Source organism: Alligator sinensis, unplaced genomic scaffold, assembly GCF_000455745.1.
Source record: "Alligator sinensis unplaced genomic scaffold, ASM45574v1 scaffold642_1, whole genome shotgun sequence".
NCBI lineage: Eukaryota > Metazoa > Chordata > Crocodylia > Alligatoridae > Alligator > Alligator sinensis.
The window spans coordinates 1477020-1483904 of record NW_005842289.1 but is presented as its reverse complement, the minus strand read 5'-3'; the positions used below and the strand labels follow the sequence as shown (position 1 = coordinate 1483904).

General features: G+C 50.3%; 1 protein-coding gene and 1 long non-coding RNA gene across 5 annotated transcripts in view; both read right to left on the bottom strand.

The window, feature by feature from the left end:
- KIAA0895L (KIAA0895 like) overlaps positions 1-6885 on the bottom strand; it is a 77582-nt gene that overhangs the window by 33789 nt on the left and 36908 nt on the right. The gene's annotated exons all lie outside the window — the stretch shown is intronic.
- The window catches only part of LOC112551007, a 15408-nt gene continuing 8529 nt past the window's right edge, over positions 7-6885 (bottom strand). The window contains exon 3 of the long non-coding RNA XR_003095108.1: positions 7-225. This is a non-coding gene — a long non-coding RNA (uncharacterized LOC112551007). The remainder of the gene's footprint in view (positions 226-6885) is intronic.

Below are 6885 nucleotides of genomic sequence, written 5' to 3'. Positions count from 1 at the left end.
TGCGGAACCTGGTCATCAGACTCAGCCCTGGTCCACACTCCTGTCCATCTGTCCTGCTCAGACCTGCATTGATTTCTGACACTTGATGCACTGCTTGTAGAGGGAACTATGGACGCTATGTGCTCTTCTCAGCCTGCAGATCTCCAGTCAGGACATCCAGGGATATCTAATCTTCAGCTGACAGGGCAAGATGCACATCTATAGTTCTGTCACTCAGAACTGCTCCTATATGGGAAAAAAACCAAAAACAATACAACCGAGAATTGTGGAATTTAGGGCACAGACTCCTGTGTATGAATAAGAGAACAGAAACCCTCTTCCCTTCCCAGGGGGAAAAAAATATCACTCTAAGACAATTTAGAATCATAGAATCATAGAAAATTAGGGTTGGGAGGGACCTCAAATCATCTTGTCCAACTCCCTGCTCAAAGCAGGACCATCCCCAACTATATAATTCCAGCAAAGGCATTGTCTAGCCAGGTCTTAAAAATCTCCATGGATGTAGATTCTATAATCTCTCTGGGTAACCTGTTTCAGTCTTTTACTACCCTCCTGATGAGAGGTTTTTCCTAATATCTAACCTAAACTTCTCTAGCAGCAACTTGAGATTGTTGCTCCTTGTTTTGTCATTTGCCAGAACTGAGAACAGGCTAGTTCCATCCTCTTTCAAACCATCCTTCAGGTAGTTGAAGGCTGCTATTAAATCCATGCTCAGTCTTCTCTTCTCCAGACTAAATAAACCCAGTTCCCTCAGCCTCTTCTCAGAAGTCATGTGCCACAGCCCCCTAATCATTTTCATTGCTCTCCAATTTATTTGCATCCTTTCTGTAGTGGAGGGCCCAAAACTGGACACAGTAATCCAGATGTGGCCTCACCAGTGCCAAACAGAAGGGAATAATTACTTCCTTGGATCTGCTGGCAATGCTCCCACAAATGCAGCCCAGTATGCTGTTATCTTCTTCACAACACAGACACATTGTTGACTTATATGCAGCTTACTGTCCACTGTAACCGTCAGGTCCTTTTCTGTAGAACTTCTGCTTAGCCAGCTGGTCTGTATTGCGCTGCTCAAGCAGGGAGAGGAGGGAGCCAGCCTGGCTCCACAGAGCCCCTGCCATTCCACTCTAGGCCCCGCCAATGCTGGCCCTGGTGCATCGACGTAGGCCCCACGCTCCCGCCTGGCTATCGCTGCACTCTGCACGCCCGCTCACTACCCCTTCCCCCTGCCTGCCATAGCCATTTCCCCGCTCACCCCCCACCCACCAGCTGGTCTCCAGTACCATGTGGTTCCCAGCTGCAGTGCCGGGACTGCAGGAGCCAGCCCAGCCAGCCCTGGGGCGATCACCCAGGGTCCTCCCCTGCCTCTTCCTACCCCCGCCCCTTCTTATCTGTATTTCCCTCCATGCAGGGAGGCAGGAACAGCCCCAAGCCAGAAGCCTCCAGAAGCCCCTGCTAGGCAGAGGCTTCCAGGTGGGGTTGGTGGGGAAGGATGGAGGGGGGGCAGAGCCAAGGGCTGGACTTGCTGCTGCAGCTATTTAGTTCTGCCACCGGCTCCCCCTGGGTCCTACTGCCCCTGTCTCCTGTCATCTTTGACAGGCAGCCAGGGGCAGATAAATATTAATTTTCTAAATTTTTTAGGGGCTCCATGGGCTGGATAGAATGGCCTGGTGGGCCGCATGTGGCCTGCGCGTCATATTTTTCCCATCCACGGTGTAACAGGATCAGTGCCCCATGGGTAGCCACGGTACCCCCTGGTGGTCACTCTCCATTCCTTTTCTGCTCTGGCTCTAGGTGCCCTCCCTCTACTCTCGCCTCCCATGCTTTGATGTTCTTAATAAAGTTTGGAGAGGGACTCTGTCCCTAGGCCCTAGAGCAAATTTCATTTTGATCTCCTGCCAGCAGATCTCTTCAGATCCTGTGGGACTCATTCCAGTCCTCACATTTAATTGGCCCTCCCAGCATGTACATGTCCCCCAGGACACCTACTATCTTAGGGCAGGGGTAGACAAAATACAGCCCATAGGTTGGATGCAGCCCACAGAGCGATTTTTGCCCAGCCCACAGCCGGTCCCTCAGCCCCGCTGGGCAGCACTGGGGCACGCCTATCCCATGCCAGCCCACAGCTTGCCCCAGGATGCCTTCTCCACGGTGACAGCCCCAAAGCCCACTAGCTTGGCATGGGGTGGGATGGAGCGGCACAGAATGGGGGCAGTGGCAGTGGCAGGATCCTTAGAGAGGGTGCTGCATCCGGGGCCAGGGTGGGTGCCAGGGCTGGTCTCCATGGAAATGGCACATGGCCAGGCAGGGAGCTGCATCTAGGTTTGGAGGCTGATTTCTGTGGAGACCAGCTTGGTCCCAGCCCCAGCCTCAGATGCAGCGTCCTCACTGGCGCTCCCGCAGCCTGCTTCACGCTGATCTGCCCCACACCGAGTTGGCGGGGCTGGGAGCTGGGGGCTGCTGCTTCCAAACAGGTATCCCCGGGGCAAGCTGCAGGCTGGCACAGGATGAGGTGCTCCAGAACCAACCACCCCCTGGCCACAGCCCGGTCCTGGATTCTGCAAATGGCAGGGTGTGGAGCCACCATCAGGTCCATCCCCTCCCACCCCACCCCTGTCTGCAGACTGCATACCCTGGACCAGGGGAGGGGATGGGTGAGGGGAGAGGGAAGGGAAGCTAAGTTCCTCCTTCACTGGACTTGCAGCCCTCCTCTCCCTCTCATGGCTGCTCCAGTCCCCCAGAGAGGCCCAGCAGTGGTCTCTACATCTGCCCTAGCCCCGTGCTGTTAATTCACCAAGATCCCAGTCCCAGATGCAGCTCCAGAGAGTCCCATGAGCAGGCAGGGAGTTGCATCCAGGCTCGGGGCCAGGATTGTGGGGCAGTGACAGCGTGGGGCTGGAGCAGGGGAGAACCGAGATCTGCTTCCTACATGGCCCTGCCTGCAAGTAAAGAACTCATACCCATCACAGAGATGTGCAGGCAGCAGCTCGTGGCTCTGACTCAGTCCTGGACCCATGCTGTCACTGCCCCACACCCCTACTGTGATCCCAGCCTCACCCACTCATCCTGCTTCTGAACACCGCTGCCTGGGACCCCATCCCACATAGGGAGTTCTGGTGATCTGTTGGGAGGGAGTGCTCACCCAGCCCATGACAGCTCACCAAAACAACCTATGCTTGGCTGCTTGGCCCAAATAACTGCCCACCCCTGCCTTAAGGGCTAATCATCCCTTGGCCCCTACATCCTTGCACGTGTCACAGGTGCTTCCAATCATTACTTAAGTGGGCACTAAGTCCAAACCAGCAGGCCACCTTAGGTCTCTACTCCCTTGTTGGGGCCTCAGCCTTCCTTGCTTCCACCCCACTGCTCTGGCTGGCCCCTTTGGCTGAGACTGACTGCACCAGGTCTGGCTTCTCGAGCTGCAGCTGCACATGCCTCTCTGGCACTCTGGGACCTCCACATCTCCCCTTTTTAGTCCCACCCAGTCCACTGGTTTGCACTATAAACAAAATCATAAGCCCACCAGTTGCAACAAAAACTGCCCCACTATCCCTGAAAGTCATCTAAACCCATCTAAACCTTACTTGCAGGGCCCCCATCAGTGCTAGAGATCTCCTAGAAGTCCTCTGCAGCCTCTTAGCTTCAGAGCTTTTTCTCTTCCAGCCTGCAGCCTTGCTTTCTCCCAGCTTCTGGCCTAGCATGGGACCAAGAACTCATCCCTCTGCTAATCTTCATCTTCCAACTTCCATGCTGCTGGCCGCAGGGCAGCAGTTCACATATTTTTTGGGTCAAAAAAAGATCAAGTCTTCCAGACATCCTAGAGACACTGCCCAAACCCTAATTGTCTGAACAAGCCCAGAATGTGTCTGGCCGGGCTGTTGGGGAAAGGGGAACAAGACATAAGCCAAGAATTAACTCAATTTAATAACCTCTCACAAAAATGTAGTTATTAGATCCTACAGATAAGGGCATGCCTAGTTAGAAATAGCATATTTGCCTGACTCTTCACAGGCAGCTCATACATGCGGGATGAGTTCTCCTCTGCCTTTGAGTCATCCAGTTGTGCACATTCCTGCATTTACTGGAGGAGGGCACTGCTTTGAATCAGCCTTTCCCGATGATTATCACCTTGGCTCACCGTGGGTAACTCGCTCTTTCCCCAGTTTAAATCCTACAGCTCATTTCACTGCAGACGTCTCCATATCTCCAAAGAAGGCTAAATTTGAGCAGTAATCTAGACCCAGAAACGGTCTCATCTGACAAAGAGCACGGTGGGAAGACCAAGTGCTGGGAACACCTTTGAGTCTGCACTCAGTAGTGAGGGAAGGGAGCTCTCTAGCCTGAACCAGATAATCATGGTAGCCTAGGGGACTTATGTCAGTTTGGTATGGTACCCTTTACCAATTCCTCATTGCAGTTACCCCAGTAGAGAAAATGGGAAGGGAGAGAGAGGGGCTGTCTCTGTCAAACTGTCTGCTGGTAATGTGCTCAACAGGGGCCTTGTGGGAGGTTTTGTTTCCTGAATAGCCCAAAGGAAAAAGGGGCAGGGCTAAGATTCTGGGCTATTGATATTTTGTTGTAGTACCTCAGTTCTGCATTACTCAGCCATCAGAATAACACATAGCAAAGTTGAGTTCCAAAGTTACATGGTAAAGAAAAAAAACAAGTTCCCTAGAACAATAACCAGGTTTTGCACAGATAGCACTTGTTTACATGAGTAAATGTACCATCGTAACTAGACCAAACCAATTACACCCTTGTAATTATAACTAGGAATCTACCTAACTCGTGGCAAAAGAAAACAATTTTCACGGCTTGGTCAGGACCCGAAGAGCTGATTTCCTGGTCATTTCACTGTGGCCCCACCCCTCGACACTGACTAGTGGAGAAGCCAGGGAAGGCTGCAAGTTCAGGCCAGTGATGACTTCTGGCACCCACTGGGGAGACAGCATTTTATTTTTATTAAAGGGTTTTTTTGGTTGATTTCCTGAGGAAAAAAATCATAGTCAATGCCATTTTTTGCACCAATTATGAAACTGCAATTTAAAGTAGGTCCCTAGTTATAACCCGTACAATTCCCCATGTGGCAACTTCTACTTAGGTGCAAGAGTGCATATTTCTGTTTTAAGCTGTGCGTTTTTGAAGGTGGAACACATTTAGTCAAGAACAGAGGTTCTGGTGGACTCCTAGGCCTTTTGGCAGTCTTGCTGAGCCAGTGGTTCCAGGGAACCTGGCAGCCCACAAGGAGGGCTTTCAAAGACCTGGGAAGCTGGCAGCCCTAATAACCCCATCAGGCTGAGCTAGCAAGGTGCTCAGGTGGGGAGCTGGCAAACAAGTGTTCATTCAGAACATTTCTCCCCAGCTCTAGTAAAAAGGGGAGGTTCTGAGTTACAGCCTTCAGTGTAACACTTTCATTCTCAGAACATGGAGCTGCTTACCTGGTTCTCTCCAATTGGGAGAGCAACCTGTCTTTGTTGTCTTTTTCTTTTCCTGACCAATTTTAGGATATAGAAAACAACTTAATTATAACGAATAACCATGAGACCAGAAGAACAGTTCATTAAAAGAAGGTGTTTGCTACAGAGTTAGTCAAGTTGCTGCATCATAATAACGAACAAAAATTGGTTCCTGCTGTTGGGATAGTTAAAAGAAGGGCTTTATTAGAAACAAGGCTTGTTACAATGAGGTTGTACCATACATGTCGTCTACAGCCCTGCTCTAGCTTAACTGACTCTTCTTTAGCCAGATGCACTTCCTGAAGATCTACGGTATTTGAATGTAACATTTACATATAACCCAGTAAGGAAAACCAAGTTCTGTGTTCACTCCATTAAATTCCAAGAGGTGAATTCATAGGCACTCTCAGTATCTAGTTTATGGAAGTCAGGTAAAAAGCCACTAAAGCAAAAATTTACCTTATCTGTTGTGAACACAGACCGCAGACAGAAAGAATGTCTGTCAAGTATAGGAGGAGAGAAAGAAGGAATACTATTCCCTAGAACAAGATGGGTGATGAAATGGCACAAGTATGCACTCCTTACTGGCATATCTAGCTTTTGGGATGTCAAATCAGGGGTGGGTAATTATTTAGGGTGGAAGGCCACTTAAGGAGTTTTGGTGAGCTGTGGAGGGCCACAGGGGTAGTCCTGCCTCTTCTCGCCATCTTGGGACCGGAAGTCCCACTCCTAACCCCTGACCTTTGCCACTGGAAGTCCTTCCCCTCGCCCCCCAGAAATACTCTGGGGTGGGGTGGGGTGGGGTGGGGGGAACTTGGGTTGCCATCTTAGAACCAGAAAAAAAACAACGCATACACTAAAAGTCAAACATCTACTATAACATATTTTAATTTTATTACAAATAATATTTTTGTCATGATATTTGTCTGCATAGTGTATATAGAGGTAACTGCATAATAATTCAAAAATAAATTCTTACTCTTGTATACTGTGCCGGGGGGTGTGTATGTGTGTGTGATGGGTATGTGTGTGCATCATAGGGTGGGTGTGTGTATGGTGGATGTGGGTATGTTTGGTGGGTATGTATGGTGTGGGTGTATATGGTGTGTGTGTATGGTGGGGGGTGTGGGTGTGTGCATGGTGGGGTGTAGGGACATGTGTGGGTGTGTAGGTGGGTGTGGGTGTGTTTGGTGGGATGTCAGGGGGGTCTGGGTATATGTGTGTACGGGAGGGTGTGCGTGTGTGTGTGTATATGGTGGGGTGTGTGTATGGTGGGGATAAACTAGGAGTAATGGCCACAAAGTCCTGGAATTTGGGCTCAACATTAGGAAATACTTCTTCACAGTCAGGCTGTCCAGACTGTGGAATAAGCTCCCTCCGGTGGTGGTGCAATCACCCACCCTGGAAATCTTCAAGAGGACACTAAAAAGTC